The 18,473-nt window shown below is 39.5% G+C and overlaps 1 long non-coding RNA gene across 1 annotated transcript in view; it reads right to left on the bottom strand.

Annotated features, from left to right (window-relative positions):
- LOC149919632 (uncharacterized) overlaps positions 1-17,911 on the bottom strand; it is a 50,307-nt gene extending 32,396 nt beyond the window's left edge. Inside the window, exons 1-2 of the long non-coding RNA XR_016463660.1 lie at positions 17,753-17,911; positions 16,042-16,359 (exon numbers count right to left, since the gene is read on the bottom strand). This is a non-coding gene — a long non-coding RNA (uncharacterized LOC149919632). The remainder of the gene's footprint in view (positions 1-16,041; positions 16,360-17,752) is intronic.
- Positions 17,912-18,473: the final 562 nt, after the last annotated feature.

Genomic DNA, 18,473 nt, shown 5'->3' with positions numbered 1-18,473 from the left:
AACAGCTCAGAGAATATTTCTTAAGGTTAAGAGGAACAGATTTTGAAAGGATTTTTTAGTAAGAAGTAAGAAATGAGCAGAGAATTGAAGAAAATAAATGATCTAGCAAACTATGTACAATTTGCTGCTTAACACCTCCTCTGTCTAAACACTAACAATTGTATTTTTGGATCTGATGTCCCTAAGTATTCTGTTTTCTGCTTTTTTTAGATGATAAATAGTCAACAGCAGGGATGTATGCTGCTTGTTCATTGCCTGCAAAGGACAAACTCAAGGAGAACTCTGATTTTTTCAATAACACAGTGATTCTTCTTTTAAAAGTATATCTATGGGAGGAAAGCTAGGTAAAGCTTAAGCACTTCTGAAAATCCTGTCTATATATAAGCACAATCTCTTCACCCCAAATCCCTCAATGTCCCCATAGTCACAGATGTCTGAGCAATGTGGTCAGACTGTGAGAAATAAGCAACCTACATGTTTTTGACTCTCCACTCCTAAATTTGTAGGATGAACATAAGGCTGATGCAGCCTTCATAGCAAGTTAAAGCAGCTCTAAGTCACCTGAACTTTTGCAGAACATTAAGGAATGCTCTGAGATCATACCACTAACAGCGCATACTACCCAGATGTTACTATTTACTTTTCATTCTCACCTTAAATTACCTCTGCTGACTTAGAGCCTCTTCTTCCTAAACAAATTGCTGAAATCCTTGCTCCTTTATAGTATCTTTGGGAGAACCAGAGCGTTCAGACTGATGGTGAGAAGCTGCACATTACAAAGGGAACAAGAGAGGCTACACGTGCAAGGAAGAGTTGGATGGGATGAATGCAGATGCTGCCTGTATTCTTGAAGGTGGAACATAGCTTGGACCTGATAAGAACAGCTGAGGCAACACAACTATGAATGGTTTCTCCAACACAAAGGCAGGGAGAGAGCCCCTGCACAAGAGAAGCCAAAAAACAGGGGTGCATCTCATCTCATGTGCTTCAATCAAATAGCTGCAACAAAAATCAGCAGACAAATTTTGAGTGAATGAATGTTGCCACCCCTTGTGGATACGGTAGCTAAAGAAACTACCCATTCCTTCAAAAAAATTCTCAAGCAGAAACAGGCCACCCACTAATTATTAGCCAGAGTTACCAGTTAAAAACATAAGGGGAATCTCATGAATGGAGGGCAGTGTGCATGTTTTATTAGTTTGAACAACTGAATAGATGGATGAAAGATAAGGTAATGGTTTGTGACAGGGGCCCAAAATTTGATTTCAACAATTAAATTATCCTTCTAAGAGATCCCCAAGGAAATCTATTAAAATACCATCTTCCCCTAACCCCAAAGTACACAAAAGCTGCCTAGTAACTGTCCAGTATCACTTCCTTTGTGACATGTTGGATGATTCCCAAGACAAAAACCATATGCTGTTCAATGAATGGTAGAGCAGTCAACAAGGAAAGGCTGTTCTTTAAGTTACTTGCCCTTCCCCTTCCCCCCCTCTCCTCCCCCCCCCCCCCCCCAAAAAAAAAAAAAAAAAAAAAGAAAAGAGAAAAGAAACTAACAGCTACGCAACACAGTTTGGTCTAGAAAACATAGAGTTTGGTTTCACACCATATTTTTTTCACTGGATAGTCAAAATTCCAGGTCTTAAAAAGGAAGATTATATTCCTAGAAAGTATGAGGGGAAATGAACTCCTGAGGCCATGAAATCTCTGCACCCAAAGGCAATCCCCTGTGTTCATAGGAGCATGCAGCACTGAAAGCTGGATTGGCTCATGCTTGTTCAAGAGATTAACCCTTTTATCAGTTCTCTGATGTTGAAGCCTATGCTTTTCCTCTTCCCACCACTTTACAGCCTCTTACACTGTTGTTAAACCTAAGGTTAGCTCAACAGTATAAACATTGCTATTTAAACCCAGAAGCTCCATCTGTGAAGCATGAAAGAGATATCCACAAAACAAGGTAGAAGAATGAACTTCTGCACCATGATAGAGTTTTTACTTGACTCTAAGTGGAACAACTTTTTCACCTAAAAATAATACTTATACCCAAATGTGGAATATAAAGCAAGATACTGAACAATACAAGAACCCATGGAATCATAAAATCATAGAATTGCTTAGGTTGGAAATGACCTTAAAGATCAACAAGTCCAATTGCAACCTAACCATACTACCCTAACTCTAACAACTCTCTGCTAAATCATGTCCTTGAGCACCACATCCAAATGGTTTTTAAACACGTCCAGGGATGGCGACTCAACCACCTCCCTGAGGAGCCTATTCCAGTGCTTAACAACCCTTTCTGTAAAGAAGTTTTTCCTGATTTTGCCATGCGACATCTCAGGTGCTTAATTTATTTAATTATGTATCTATTGATGATAAGAAACAAAGTCATGGTGCAGATGTGTCACTCTGAAATATCAGTTTGAGATGTAATATCAGAAAAGAGTATCAAATATTGATGAGACCAATATCAGGAATGAAGCTTGCTCCCAGCCCATTGGTTAACACAGTTCAGAAAACTTCCCTATGTGCTATTTTTTATATTTTTTCTCTACTCTCATCCAAAATTATTTAAAAAATTATTTTCAGTCATCAGTTCTATACAGCAAAATATTCCATGTTCAGATGTGATTTTTGAAGCTATGAATAAAAAGGTGTATTTAACAAGAAAACTTCATTTTGGGAGATAAGCACAACTCTCAGATAACTGCTTTGTTCACATGCATGCGTCAGTCCCACAAAGATTTAGACATTCACATCACTTCTCTGTATTTTTCTTCCAAAAAACAGAACTCATCCCAATGTAAAGAATTTTATGCAAATGAGCAGTTTATGTCTAGGCAGATGCATGCAGTTAAGACTTCGCAGGACTTAGACTGGAGAGAAGTTGTATTATGTGATTTCAGAAGTCTACAAGAAACTCAGCCTTGTGAAAATCACTTGAATGTTCTACCTATCCAGCCTTGCACATTTAATTCCAGGTCCCAAAGTCTATGCAGCTAATCAACATTCTCATAATTCAAAAACAAGAACAAGAGAGACTTTTTTTACCAGGATTTTCCTTCTCTTAGGAAAAAACCTCAAACTTCAAAAAAATCTAAAGAAATATTAGAGACAGCTATCTATACATTTTTAAGATATAATTTTCCCTTTGTATGATTATTCACAATCCTGAAGTCAAAACCTCAGATCTGAACAATTGCCCAAACCCCTCTTCAGTCTGGCCCCAGATGTAGTTAGCATTCAGTTCAGAATATACTGCTTTGACTCTGAAAAGGAGCAGTTACCTCTTTCATAGGCAGAGAGGAGGATTAAAAAAAAAAAAAAGAAGAAAAGAAAAAAAAAGAAAAAAACTAGGAAGAAAAGAAAAAGGAAGAATTCTCTCCTTGAAAAGCTTGAATAGATGCTTATCATTATGGCCAAGGTAGAAGTGACTGGTGTAAGTACTTTACCAAAGTCAAGATTATCAATTGATAATTTGCTCCACAACCCAGTTCTGCATATGAAATCTCCGAAGCTACTGCCTAAGCTTAGTGACTTAGTGGTTTCCTGTGCTAATAGGTCTGAAGATTCTTGAATACTTGATACTGTACATGGAAATTCCCATTTAATTCCCAGTTGCTGAAATGCACTTAGATTACACGTAAACCTGCTGAGATTCCTTGCTGTGATGTTCTCCTGATTATCTTGTCTGCAAGACTTGACAATTCATGTCCCCTGTTCACATCTACCCTATCAGCCACATGCAAATGGAGGAAGGTGGAATTTATGGACTATGGTTTCCTGTTCAGCTTTTGTGGTTCCTGTTCCTGCCTGCCTTTTTCTCCTACAGCTTACAGAGCTTCGGCACCCAACTCAGGACTGCAGATGCCCCAGAATGACAAATACTCTCTGCCCTCAAAGGTGCAAAGTTCAGTTAATGGATGTAGCTGTGACTCCTTCAATCAACAAACCCCTACATAGAGGCCTCTGTTAGCTGAGACTTTGACTTCATGGTATTTATTTTGCTCTGCTTCATAAAGATTTTACCACCATTGATGACTCACCCAGCAGTTATACATGGTAATTATTAGGACAACTGGAACTGAAGGATTTCATGAAGGAGTTTGATTCTTCATCCTTGTATACAGAACACATGAATGAAATCAGTGGAATTGCTTCAGTCTAGTTTCAAATTTACACCAGATTGGGCTCAAAAATTTATTCCCAAACTACAAACAGTAGTGAGGCATATTGCAGGCATTTGTTTTTCCCTCAGTATTCCATCCTTATACCACAGAAGGCAAGAAAAACACCTGCCCTGCTGCAGTATCAGTTGGGTGTAACTGTACTGAAATCAAGGGAGATACAAACAATAGATAACCAAGAATTATACTCAGCCAGTTTTTAGTGTTACTCTCTTATGCATTTAGTAGGTCTTTCTTAATGTGCTAACAGGAAATTCAGTATTTATCAAATTAGTGGTCTGTGACAATCTTTGAATGGCAATGATCACACAAAAAAAGGCCTAAAATGTTCACAGTATTTCCCATTAGCTTTGCTGATGGAGAGAACTACAGTTCTCCACTCAAAACTTTTGTGATGAAATGTGTTTGATAGGTATGCAACATCACTTGGGGTTTTTACACCAGCCCAGGCTGTACAGTAGGTGCTATTTTATTGGAAAAAAAAAAAAAAAAAAAAAAAAAAAAAAAGAATAAAACAATTATGCTCATGTGGTTTTTTTTTTCCACTCAGATTATTGTGAACAAATCAACAAGAGAAATCTCCAGTCAAAAGACTGTGGGAAATCACAGGTTTCCAATTAGTCCTAAAATAAAATCCTGCTGACTAGGACACAGCCAGTGGTCCTTACGCAAAATCAAGACAAGGTAAAGTTCAGAAAGAGCACAAAATAAGGGAAAAATGGAAATGTCTATCAAGCTCTCTGTCAGGTCCTGTGCAAACATCTGATGACACTATTATGCATTAAGATCACAGTATACTTTTTCCATATCTCCCAACATGGAGTATTTGGGTGTATCGAGAACAGTACACAATAAATTGATGTTCCCCCACAACTGTTCAGCAAGCATTTAAGCAGGTGCAATTCAGCCCAGCCATTTCAGATATAAATAAGAAAGTGCTACTGTAAATGTAATACACAAAAATATGAATTGGAACTCGCACATTCTAGCTTTGATTCTCACCTCTGACTTTTACTCTCTGACCCTGGTCAAGTCATTTTATCTTCAGAACTCAAATTTCCAGGTGTAAAATGTCTATTCACTTTCCACATGCCCATCTTATTTGTTGAATAAAATGAGAAGGTAGAGGTCTGTCTTTCAGTATGTTTTTGTGCAGTGCTTAGCATTACATGATCTAAACATTGGCCTAATAAAAAACCAAGCAGCACTTGGGTGCTTCCAGAAGGCCTTTTGCCAATCACGTTTCCTGTAACCAGAAGAAACATTGGCTGTTAGCATGAATGGAAAGAAAAGACAAGGTTTGGGGAGCTTTCGTAAGGGGCACCCCGTTCCCAAGCCTCCTCTTATACGAGAGCTGTTGATGCCTCCTGAAGCCAAAGGACCCTTTCCAAATTTGTCAGCCAAAAGCGTGATTACACTTTTTTGGACACACCTCCATTTCCCCAGTTGCTCCTTTCTCCACCTCTCGTTCCAGCGGCTCTCTCATCGTCTCTTATCTTCCCTCCACAGGATCTTTTCTTGTTTTGGCCAGAGCAATATCGGGTTTTATTATCTCTTCATTCCCTCCATCTAGTCCCCACACCCAGACCCCCCCCCAAGCCACCATTCTGCGCATTTGAAACACAAGTGTAAACTTCAGAAATTGTATTTCACGGGTATTCACACATTATGCCAAAACTATGGCCCAAAAGTTTGGCGGGTAATCTCCCCAGAATTCGTGAGCTGATGATGAATGGCTGTGAAGCCTTTGTGATTGCTCAGGCTCCATTGTGGCTGGAACAATGGAGGAGGACACAAGTCTGGCTCAGGAGAGCAACGGATAAAACTGTTGGGGAGAATGGCGGGCTCCTGCCGACATGACCACTTGTTGACATTGAAAGGATTCAAAAACAAGTGAGCAGAAACAGAAACGATTCTGTTCGGCGAGGCTATTAGTTGCAACGTGTGGCACTGGAGCGGTCACTCCTGATGTGTTTCCTCGCTAATGAGCCCTGAATGCCCTATTAAACTGGGATGCTATAGGCCCAGCGCCACTAGGGCAATGCTATGCATGGACGACTCCCCCGGCACCTATTGGCTGCCTGTATGAAGGAAGCAACTGGCAACACTCAGATTTAAATGGGACTGACAGTACAGTTAAATGATCATTAATTAGAGTTGCTGAACAGATAGAGACTCAAAGAAATTCTTAATGACAAGATAACAGTCTAGCATTACTCAGCTTTGAGCAAGTTCAAGTTTGCACCCCATCTTGGTCTTTGTATTACACAGACAAGTGTCAAATTGATTTTAGTCTCATTCATATATTTGTAAACCATAAGAAAGCCTGACTGCATTGAGACATTAATAAAGATTTTTGTATGAAAACATGCAAAAACAAAAAGAAAAAAAACAACTCTATGTAAAAAATAGATTTTATGTAGAAAAGCTGACATCAGAAAAATGAAAACAATCAGTTATCTCTTACCATGTTTGGAAATTAATCCTTAAGGAAGATTTCATTCACACTTTTAACATACTCTTTCATTAGCCCTACTCCTCAGTACTTAAAATGCTCAATTCATTCAACTTTACTCCAGTCTTTCAACTTGATCCCCTGGTTTGCTTGGTACTGAATACTTTTGGAAAACAAGAGAAAGCAGCATCAAAGTATCAAACATTGAGAACCAAATGTCAGGACAAGTGAACTGTTTGGTTTGAGGGCATCATCCCTATGCTCTGGCTTGGGAAGAGCCTTTCTCGAAGAGCACATTATCCCTTAATCACCGGGCTGGTTTTGTCATTCTACGAAGCAGTATGTATGGCCTGTTCTTGCAACTGGATACTGGATTAGCACGAGTTTGAGATCCTATAAAAAATCTTGTTCACTCAAGACTATACTGTTGAGCACTGATTTTCACAGTGCTATATAAAAGCTTCCTAAGTATGCAGCACAGTTCCTAAAGCTTCGAAAACCAAGGCACTTGTACAATTCTCCCATTAGGAACTGAACTCCTCAAATAGTATATTTGTGACCACAGTAGTAAAGATCAAAGTATTTGGCAGTGTATTGATATCTGACAATGAGCTTTTAGAGAGATTTTGTTCTTAAACAGTGGAAACTATATTGCAACAACGATATCACTTCCATAATAGTATACACAGGAGTATATTTATATAGGTGAGCCAGGAATGGATTTTTTTTAAATAAAACATAAGATTATGTAAGTTTTCAGCAGTACATTACTCTGACACTTTCTGTAAATATTTTTTTTCATTTTAAGGAACAACAAGACTGTAAGATAAGAAGTAGATGATCATAGAATCATAGATCGTAGAATCGTAGAATGGCTTGAGTTGGAAGGGACCTCAAAGATCATCAAGTTCCAATCCCTAGCCATGGGCAGGGTTGCCAACTGCTATAGATCAGACTGCTCAGGAGCCCATCAAGCCTGGCACTGAGCAGGAATGAGGCACCAACAGCTTCTCTGGGCAGCCTGTGCCAATGCATCATCACCTTCTGAGTGAAGAATTTCCTCCAAACATCTAACCTAAACCTCCCCTCTTTCAGTTTTAATCCATTCGCCCTTGACCTATCACTATCTACCTGCATAAAGGTGGGTCCCCCTCCTGCTTCTAAGTTCATTTCAAGTACTGGAAGATTGCAATGCCTGGAGCCTTCTCTTCCCCAAGCTAAACAATCCCAACTCCCTCCACCTTTCTTCATAGAGGAGGTGCCCCAGCCCTCTCATCAACTTTGTGGCCATCCTCTGGACCAGCTCCAACAGCCCTTCATCTGCCTTGTGCTGGGGGCCCCAGGCCTGTACATGTTGGCTATGATGAAAGACATTCTTGAGAAATTCACTTTAGCAATTATTTGTAATGTGTATTAATTGGTGTGACATTATTTGTATAATGAAATGTGATTATATTACATGACTCTTAAAAAATCTCTGTACAGCATCTAACACAAGAAGGCCTGATCTAGAGGGTTTCTAAATCCTTACTGAATGCAAGTATCAAATTAAAAAAGAAATAAAAAAGTTTGCTTTCATGTGCTCTCTGTCCATTCAAAAGAGTTAACTTTCTAAAGGAAATTACAGTCTCATGGTAGATGTTATTATCTAAGAAATGTGTTGCCATTTCTTGGACTAGATGATCTTAGAAATCTTTTCCAGCCTTAGTTATTCATGATTCTGTGACTCTTATCTGTATAGATTTTCCAAGAAAAAGGAATGAGAATGGTTCTAATGCAAAAAATCGTATTCCCTTCCAGGTAATGTGATCCTCACTGTGTCTCACAGAATAGCCAGGGAGAAGGACAACCCCACTTCCCTCTTTCTCTGTTCCTCTTCCCCAGCCTCCCTTCTAGTACAGACAGATGTAGCTGTAGAGGGTGAGGGCTCACATATTTTGACCAATTAAATGCTGGCCCAGGGCACAGCAAAACTCGCTGTGACATCATGAGGTTGGGGGTCTATTTTACATGAGCAGCAGGCGGTCAGCCTCATTGTTTGCAGAAAGGCCAGCCTGTCTACATCAAATTCCAGCACTGGGACTCTCAATCAAGTTTAAATCTTCAGATTTCCCAAGAAAATATGTTAATTATTTTCTGACCTCTAGGCATTAAAAACAGGTTCAGAAAGGAATTCTCAAGATTTGTTGAGCTTATCGTAACTAAAAACACTAATATTTTAATTTTTAAGCAAAATAAAACAATGAACAAATTTTAGGTACTTCCCTGGAACTGTAAAACATCAGGTTAAATTACAAAATATGAAGTGTAGCCAATAACACTTGATTCTTCTAGAGAATCTCACCGATTTAATAATTCTGTGGCATTTTCCATAACAAGTTCCATGGGGGGGGAAGGAATGGCATGGATACAGAGCCAGCTTCCATAGGAGAGGTAAGTCTGTTTTTTTATTACTGTTTAAAATCCTTACACAGACTGAATGACAACTGTGCCACTGGACACTTGCCTCAAAGAATTTGTAAACCAGCTTGTCGGGGTAATGTCTGCATAATAATCCCTGTTTTAATTTTCCAGTTCAGACCACTATTATGAAGGTGTTTGCAACAATGTCCAGAGGCTCAGAAGGGCCCCAGGACACTGGCCACTGTACGGATCTTGTTATGTTAAAGACCACACAATAATTACACCCTTCTCTTGATTAAAGGAACATGAAGAGGAGTATTGTGCATTTGCTATTGTCTCTCCTTTCTTTGCTGTCTGGGCTGAACCCTCATTAGGCCTAATTGGAAGTTTGCAGTGCACTCAGGGAAGATGTACCTGTGTGCTCTTCGGCCAGAGCAAGATAGTGACACAATGCCCCAGGGCCTCCTTGCCTGGTCCAAAGGAGAGGAGCACTTCCTCGTGCAGCAGTTTGTCCTGATGGGCTTTTTGCCTTTGCTTTGCAATGAAACGCCACAGCTGCACTACACTGAAGACATAACACACAGGCATAAGAACAGCAAGCAAAAATTCTTCTTTTGCATATTCTGGAGTCTGTTTTCATTCTTAAGAGGCAGATAAGTAATATTGCATTTGAGGTAAGCTGGGGAGGCAGTACACAATCAGCTTTCTTACCCGCTCATCTATCTGTTAGATATTCTCTGTTGACATAAACACTGCTGTTCATTTGAACTCTGAAATGAAAACCCAAACCACCACCACCACTGAAAACTTTTGTCAGGGCATATACAAAGGAATGTCCTTACGGTGAAGTTTTAGTGAAAGCAAAGAACATTCAGATGCATAAAGCAATAATGTCTCCAGTCCCAGATACTTCTGTACCATATGGCCAGAGAGAAACAGATGGGCCGGGTCACAGCAAGGGAAGAGAGGGAGAGCCTGGGGATTGTTATCTGACCCACTGGGCCAACACTAGCAGGCTGTCCCCAGCAAACAGCCTATTATTATCCGAAGGGGCTGATAAGAATGTGATCCTCATATTTGTTTGCTCTCAGGTAGTTCTCACATGTGACACCCAATCAAAACATCTTTTTCATTATTTTTTTCTTATTTGCAGATGTTTATTTGGGGCCTGGAGCATTTGACTTACAAAGAAGCAAAGGACTGTGTTGGATTTGCCTCTGATTGATTTTAGACATGGGTTATTTTCTATCTGCCTGAAGTTCAGAAAGTGGCTTGTCTAAACAAGATAAATTTAACAAGTAATAATGCAAGAAAGATATTTATTTTTTTCATTATTGTTGTGTGTTCATGGCAGTATAAACATTAACCTGGAAAAAACAAATACAGCATGATACCTGTCAGAGAAATCCTGGAATATCAGGTGTGATTTCAGCAGGAGAGTTCTATGTTTCTGTGCTCCTCAGTTAGCAGAGTTGTAGTAAGAATTAGAAAAGTTCCACAAACTATTAAATTGCCTTCCAGTTATGTAAGCGTTATGTCAAAAGAGTTTTGAGAACATTATTAAGAGGGGAAGAAAAAAAAACCTGCACAGCTACTTTTTGTTTTGATTCATGGATACCAAATATTTCACCAGAATTGCCAGACAGACCCATCAAGGTGAAGAGTGACCATGTCATTGTCAGATTGGTTATGTGGGGCTGAAAACCCCCCAAACACTCTGTCCTCTGAGACACTACTGCAAACCACCACTGTATGAGCACAGGTCATGGCACTTTGCTTAAGTATCAGCTCCCTAACCTCTACTATTTTGCCCTCTGATAGCTCTTAAAAAGAGAAAAGAAATTTACCCTTGCTGCAAATACAAGACACTGAAACATGTCACCTGCCCACTTTAATCTTCTGTCCAGGGTTGGTGGTGACCATTTCCTGAGAGCAACAATAACCATGTTATTTTCTTATCCCAATCTAAGGTGTTCTGTAAAAGGAGGATTTTGCTGGCCAAACACTGCTATTTGATCTTAAGCACTACTAACTGGTTATTATGGGATGCAAAAGCAGAAATGCTCTGTGTTCAGAATTTCCAGACCTTATTAAAATGGCCACATGGGACACTGTCACTCAAATTAAAACAGATATTTATTGCTGCTAAAATTCATTATTGGGACTCACAGAGCCCAGGCAGCTTGTTACCTCCTACTGAGCCTGGAGTTGTTGGCTAGCCCCTGCACTGTGTCCTCCCTTTGAGAAAACGTCCTTGAAAAACTCCACACCAAGAATATCGGGCAGGGAGTGGATAACGTTCTATGTCCCAGAGGTGCTATGGAGAGTCTATGTCTTACAGAAACAACTGCAGGTTGGAGATGGGCTGAGGGAAGAGGTGTGTGTGTGCCTATATCTAGGCAGAGATGGTGGACAAGCAGTGACTGAGCCCTTTGAAGAGGATTTGGGTGTTCTAGCATATCCCATACCACCTACTGAGTCTTTAGGGCTGTGGGCTAGTTCTGAGTTAGGGTCCGATGCAAATTATGAGTGAGCTGTTCTCCCACCAATGCAAGGTGGACAAAGAATAGCATTTGCAATTTTTTTTTTTTTTTAATTGAGGATGCAACATTCTGCTCTTCTGTGGAGAGTCTGAGAAATCTGCTGCTTCCAGATTCCCAGTAGGTGAGGAAACTGGATACTGTGGTTCACCAATTCACCTAGGAGATGAGCTTTAGCCTTCATTTTTGAAAATCTTGGATTAAAAGTTTCTTGTAGATAGTATTTGTCATTGTCCTCCACTTCCTAATTCTAATATTTCTCATATACATATATGTATTTGCAGAGAATCCAGGAAAACCTTGGTTTTAATACTTCAGTCTCTTTCTGAGAAAAAATCATCACAACATCTGGACTGGAAGAACATACAACAAAGGTAGTGGTAAGTGCATAGCTCTTCCTTAGTAGAACAACATATACAACAAAATAAAATAAAGCACATTTTACTAAGAAACATATACTGTAATTATCCTTTGCAGTCTTTATGGGCTGGAATTAGGCTTTTCCACAAGTGACTTTCTGGGAGATATATTCCCGAGCTGCAGGGAAAGACCATCCCTCATCTTTAGGGGTCCCAGAGCACATCTAAGACTTCAAGAGCTGCTATTTTACCACTCCTAAACTTCCTCCTCTGCTGATAAATTGGTAAATGTTCTAGTTCAGATGAAGTTTACTCAAGGTAAAGATCTATGGTCTAAAAGATGCCTCTCGAGTACCTGCTGTAAACATGGTTTTGAGGTCATGGCATCTTTGGCCATGTCACGGTGGAGATGGTGGCTCTGCTGTGGGAAACACAAAACACTTATCCTGCTGGGACTTATGCCCAGCTCTCTTGCACTCCAAGGAAAAGGGGAAGACAAGGGAAGACTATAACTGGATTTTAGCCAGTTTATACAGACTAGCATATAAGTACAGCTTAACAGGAAGCTATGACAAGTGAAACTTCAAGCTCAACTCTCTGCTTATCTTCTGTTCAATGGAAGATTATTTGGCTTCATCTTCACTTTCTCAGTCATCTGCCCCTGCAATACATGGATGCTGATCCTATAATTTAATTTAACCTAATCTTAAAATAATATATGACAGCTCTGATTTGAATATGTGACTGGTTTGTTTAGAGGATGCTGTTCTGAGGTAAACGACTTTTTCCCTTCTTTCTTCTACTTTACCAGGAAGTTTCCACTGACTGGCCAGGCACAGAAATATTTCTGAAAGGCAGGCAGTTAGATTTCTGGGAAAGGGAATGATGTATTTAGATACTTCTCAGAAATTGAAAAAAAAAGAAAAAAAGAAAAAAATCTACATTCGATTGCCAAAACTCTGGTAAGTTACAAGAACTTTTATAATATATACAAAGAAACAAAAATGACAAGGAATAAAGAAAACAAGAAGAGGTAAGTAGGGAAGGGAAATGCATTCCTTTGGTGTTAAGTGTTTGGAGAAGGAATATACGTAATTTAGGTGACCAACGCAGGTGCAATATTTTTCCCCTGCTAATGGAAATGGAATGAAATAGAAACAAAATCAAAATCAAACTCTTCCTGATATACATCATCCCAGCTTGATGCTGCAAAGTACTTTTCATTAAGAGCCAAAAGAACAGCTCTGATGCTTACTTGAATGTCTCAATTTCTGGATTAAGATGTCCCATTGTTTTGAAGCATGGTTATGGTTTAGAGATCAATGAAACATAGTCTATCCTAATCTACTATGAACAGCCTATAGCAGAGAAGGGATACTCTGCACTAGAGAACCATCTAAATCTTCTAATTACTTCAGCTACTGATAGATTGGCTCTTACCCCCTTGAATTCCTTTGTCACCGAGGAGTTAAAATTCATGAGCGTCTATGCTGCTGAATGCTTACTCCGGTGCTGCTATTTTCTACACCAAACTAGCCATCACTGCAAAGAGTCGGAGGTCTGTCAGGCCATCTGTTACATAATAGTCAACAATCTCTAAAATCTGGGGAAACAGAGATGGAGAGAGCAAAGATGATGAAGGGTTTAAAAAGAACAGATTGCTGCCTTGCTTGGAGGGGAGGGAGGCAGGAGGAAGGGGGAAGGGGGAAAGGCCAGATAATAAGCTCTGATGGAAGCAGAGATAAACCCATTTAGCATAACCAGCAATATATAAATATATATATATACTACAGTATAAACTGTAGTGGCTAAAGAAGTTGACTAGGACTCCAGATTGGTGGAACAAAAAAAAAAAATTGCTTTGGGTCAATAAAGCTGAAGGAGATACTGAAATATTACAGCTGTAATTCAAGCATTGCCATACACAACTAAGATCTAAAGCCTCTTTGAGAACATCCTCTAAATCAGTGAAGAATCTAACCCCAAATCTTTCTGTCTCTTAGAGTTATGTCACACTCTCTGGTGTACCACAGGAGTCAGTGAATTTTTTCCTTCCATCCTTGTCTTTTCTTCCTTCCCCCTCCCTTTGCAAAGGAGGTGTCTGACAATTTCTAAGGCATTGACATGGTGAGAAATTGCAAGTAGGTCTCAGATACTTTATATTTGTCTTGCCACATGGCCACATTTTAAACAAGACTAACCATATCCGGTGCAAAATGCTCTCAGGAGACATATTATCTAGTTAACTGCTTCTGCAGCCGTTGAAATAGTACCAGCAATAACATTAGCATGTTGAGCCACACAGTTGTACTTGAACTGCTAACATGAGCTCACTTCTCATCTGCTTTCAGGCTGTCTGGTCCTATGCTTGTTCCACTTGTTCATGCTTGCAGAGTTTACTATATCAGCACCAAACATAATGCTGGTGTTGCCTTGGTTTTCCTGGTGTACTGAGACACACTGTACTACAAATCTCAGCACCAGACTCATTGCAACTCCCTCCAAATGGATGTTGTTTCAACATCAAGGCTCAGTTTTTAACCCCTGGATTCTCGTACTGTGGAAGTAAAAGACCAGTGGGACTTGAAGGCCTTGCAGCAGTTTCAAGCAGTGGTTTCTGCCTGAAACAATGATGTGAAACAACAACGAGACTTTTGTTTTAATTTTATCAGCCCTCTTTGTGTTCTGGGGGCTGATGGCTGCACTCAGGACTTCTTCTGTGACCTCTCATAACATGAAAACATTAACTTTAACTTAACTCCTGCAAAGTTCACATGCTTCAGAGTGTTTCTTCAGACTGAACTGAAGTCATACATGTTCACTCGCTGATGTGTTTGGCTTTATTATCCCTTTGTAAACCACTTTTGATCTGTAGTAGAAAACATATTATATGCCTGCTGAAGGTGGCAGAGGAAAAGAATGTTTTCTAAATGCATTTATACAAACAGCTAAAGATATAGGGATAAGTTAACTAGTTAAACCTTTCATGTGGCAGTAACCACCACCAAAGCAAACACATTATAATTGAAGTAATTAAAACCTGTGCTCATTTGTTCATTGTTATTCCTATAGAAAGAGGTGCTTTATTAACTGGGATACAAGTGTATAAAGTGTAACACATCCCTTTGAGCTGTATTAATGGATCATACACAATAATTCTGACAGATGGAAAAGATGAGCCTTACATGTCTGATAAAAATAAACAAGAAATGCTGCTGTCATTGTGCAACATGAGTTGTGTAATGATGCTAGCTTCTGGTGTCTGCTGTAGAGCCAGTGCTTCAGAATACTAACATCAAGCCACTTGATATGTGTTTGATGTCTAAACAAGTCACATCCTTTGCTGTAGGAAGAAGTCATGCTGGGGGTTGGGGACTGTCTATGGTGCTACATGGTTCAGATAAATATCTGCCCAGATGAATTCCATGTAAAATAATTTGCTCAAAAGACCTTCTTTTTTAATCATATGAAATAGATGGTTGGAATCTTTTTTAAGAAAAACATCCAAACAACTTAGTCCCTGCTGTAGTGCTAAAGCCTTGTTCTAACATTTCGTGCTGGGAATGCAAAGCAGGTCACCAAGTACAGTAGTACAAATAACACTTTATTTACAGTTTCATGGCTTTCAGATTTCCTGTCTCCATAATCACTTCCTTCTAATTTCCTTCTGTTTTGTTTGAAATGGTAGTCTTTTCAAAGGAAGTGCTCAAAGAAACAACGCCTTTGTAAGGTTTGGATTAAATCACGGAGGTTTTTATACTTCTTTTTCTTGATGTCTGTATTTCCTAGTACCGGTTTTCTGTATTAACAGAGTTTGTATGTCTGGTTGGTTCAAACAGTATCATGATAAGAGAACTGCAAAAAGGCCAGCAGTGAAGGGCTGAAGTGTCAGCTGGGGGAAGCTGGCACAGTTCCACTGATGTACATCAGTACAGACCAGAATCGTTTGAAGAGCCAAAAGTTTTAATGCTGGATATAATGTTTTGAGCGCTACCATGGAACTTGGAAAATTTGCTAATACTTTTGCCTGTACAAAATATCTGGATACAATAAAGTATGTCTGTCATAGAAAGCACATTAAAGGATGAAAAACTTACCATGAGCCGGCAGTGTGCTCTTGCAGCTCGGAAAGCAAATGGTATCCTGGACTCCATCAGAAGAGGGGTGGCCAGCAGGGACAGGGAGGTGATTGTCTACTCTGCCCTCGTGAAGCCTCATCTGGAGTACTGTGTCCAGGTCTGGGGTCCCCAGTACAAGACAGGAAGCTGTTACAGAAAGTCCAGAGGAGGGCCACAAAGATGATCAGAGGACTGGAGCACCTCCCCTATGAAGACACGCTGAGGGAGCTGGGCTTGTTCAGCCTGAAGAAAGCTGCAGGATGACCTCATTGAAGCCTTCCAATGCTTCCAGTGAACCTACAAACAGGATGGGAGTCAACTCTTTATAAGGGTAGATAACGGCAGGACAAGGTGAAGTGGTTTTAAGTTGAAGGAGGGAAGATTTAGATTGGATGTCAGGGGGAAGTTCTTTACCAAGAGAGTGGTGAGATACTGGAATAGGCTGTCCAGAGAGGTTGTGGATGTTCTGCACCTGGAGGTGTTCAAGGCCAGGTTGGATGGGGCCCTGGCAGCCTGGTCTAGTATTAAATGTGGAGGTTGGCGGCCCAGCATGTGATAAAGGGGTTGGAGCTTGATGATCCTTGCATTCCAACCCAAGTGATTCTATGATTCTATGATTCTATGATTCTATGAGTCTGTGATTCTATGATTCCATGATTCTACAATTCTATGATTCTATGAGTAATAGAGATGGAATATACAGGGAAAATAGTTAGGTATGAAATTTAATCCATGTATTATTTGATGCATATTTATTTTGTCTAGTGGTTTCAGTTGCCTAATGAGTAACATCTCCTATAGTTATATTTAGACTTCTCTACATAATATCAAGTTCCCTGACCAAAATGGGACAGATCACAAATCCCCTGTCACTTTTGAAAATGTAGCTACCAGTAGAAAAGGAAAAGATCTGTGCAAAGACATAAGAGTAAGTCACATGAGTAGACTGCACCCCTCATGCTTCCTCTTCAGCCTGTCCCAGCTACTTGGACAAACTTGCCTACTCAACAACCACTGTAAACCCTCCCATTTCCACATTGATGTGTGGTCTTTCTCTTCTTTCAGAGTTTTGATTATTTCTCAAAAACTTGATTATTTTAATTATTTCTTTCAAACTCTTAATACTTCCAAATATGTCCAATGAAACAAGCCAAAAGATGTGCTGCTGCTGTGCTGCCACCACACATCACTTCTTATTTGCTCCAGTGATTCGTGCCTGACTGTTACACACTTTTCCAAATGCAGTCAAGAATTTATTTTTTTTTCTGTCAATAACATATATTTTGACTATCCGGTTTTGGATCTGAAGTATAAAGAGAAGAAAAAGAAAGTTGTGCTATTTCATTTAATAGCTGGGTTACATAGGGAATGGTCTAAAAAATAAACACCTCCCACATGTGCCAGTGCTGCTGCTGGTGAGGCTGGTGAGGGCACTTTTTATTTAAGGGAAGCTTTGATCAACCAAGTATTACAAATAAATTATGATGGTATGATATTGGAAATATTTGCCACTCTCTTACATTTTTCAAGGAAGAGATCTGTTAGGTTTACTTCCTGCATAAATCAGTGCTTCTGAAGCAACATCTTTCAAGGCCATCAAAACTTGCTAGCAGTTCAAGTACCCATCTTCATCAGTATAATCCTGGAAAGACACTCACAATATTAAGTTTTCGGAAAATCAGCCACTCACCTCTGGGCAGAACTCTGGTGTCTCAGAAGTGTAGCTTTGACAGTGTATGCTTAATCTCTGCCTTCATTTTCAAGCTGAGGAAAAGCCTCAAGAACTCTCAATCTTTGCCTCCACTAAGCAACAAAGCACAGTAGTTCAGCTTTTTTTTTTTTTTTTTTGGCTCCCCATCACTTTCTTCAACGATTTGTTATTTCTGGATACGTAACACAACAAAGCTGAATCAGAAGTATGATCAACAATACAAAAATCATGTGACTATTAAGAAATGCTGAAAGAAAAGAGGAAGTTGCCATCACTGTCTTTAGCTTGATGTTACACAGAGCTAACACATACCCTGATCTCACCGGTCTTTATGTCCAGACTCAAGTGTTCATTAGGTTTCACAATGAGATAATGTGTCAGTTATATTTAGGTAATATAGAGTGTAAGAGTCTTTATAACCTTCTGGAGAAGACTCACAGACAGAAAAAATAGATTTTTGTCAGTGAAAATTGATAAGTTTTTCGGTTTCTTTTACCAAAACCAGCTGTTTTTACTTCAAAGTCATTTGTAAACCATACTATCACTTATTTCTTTACTTTTTTTTGTCATCTCAACTGTCTCTCATAGTAGACAAGCAGAGAGGTCTTTTGTGCACACTCTGACATCTGTCTAAGACTCCTTCTTTTCTCTTCCTGTAGCCTAAGAAAACTTCCTTCATCTTCAAAAAATGTCATCTTCT

This window comes from Phasianus colchicus, chromosome 1 (assembly GCF_987193195.1).
Source record: "Phasianus colchicus chromosome 1, bPhaCol1.hap1.1, whole genome shotgun sequence".
NCBI classification, from domain to species: domain Eukaryota; kingdom Metazoa; phylum Chordata; class Aves; order Galliformes; family Phasianidae; genus Phasianus; species Phasianus colchicus.
Note: the sequence above shows the minus strand (reverse complement) of the source record. Positions and strands in the feature narration are given on the sequence as shown.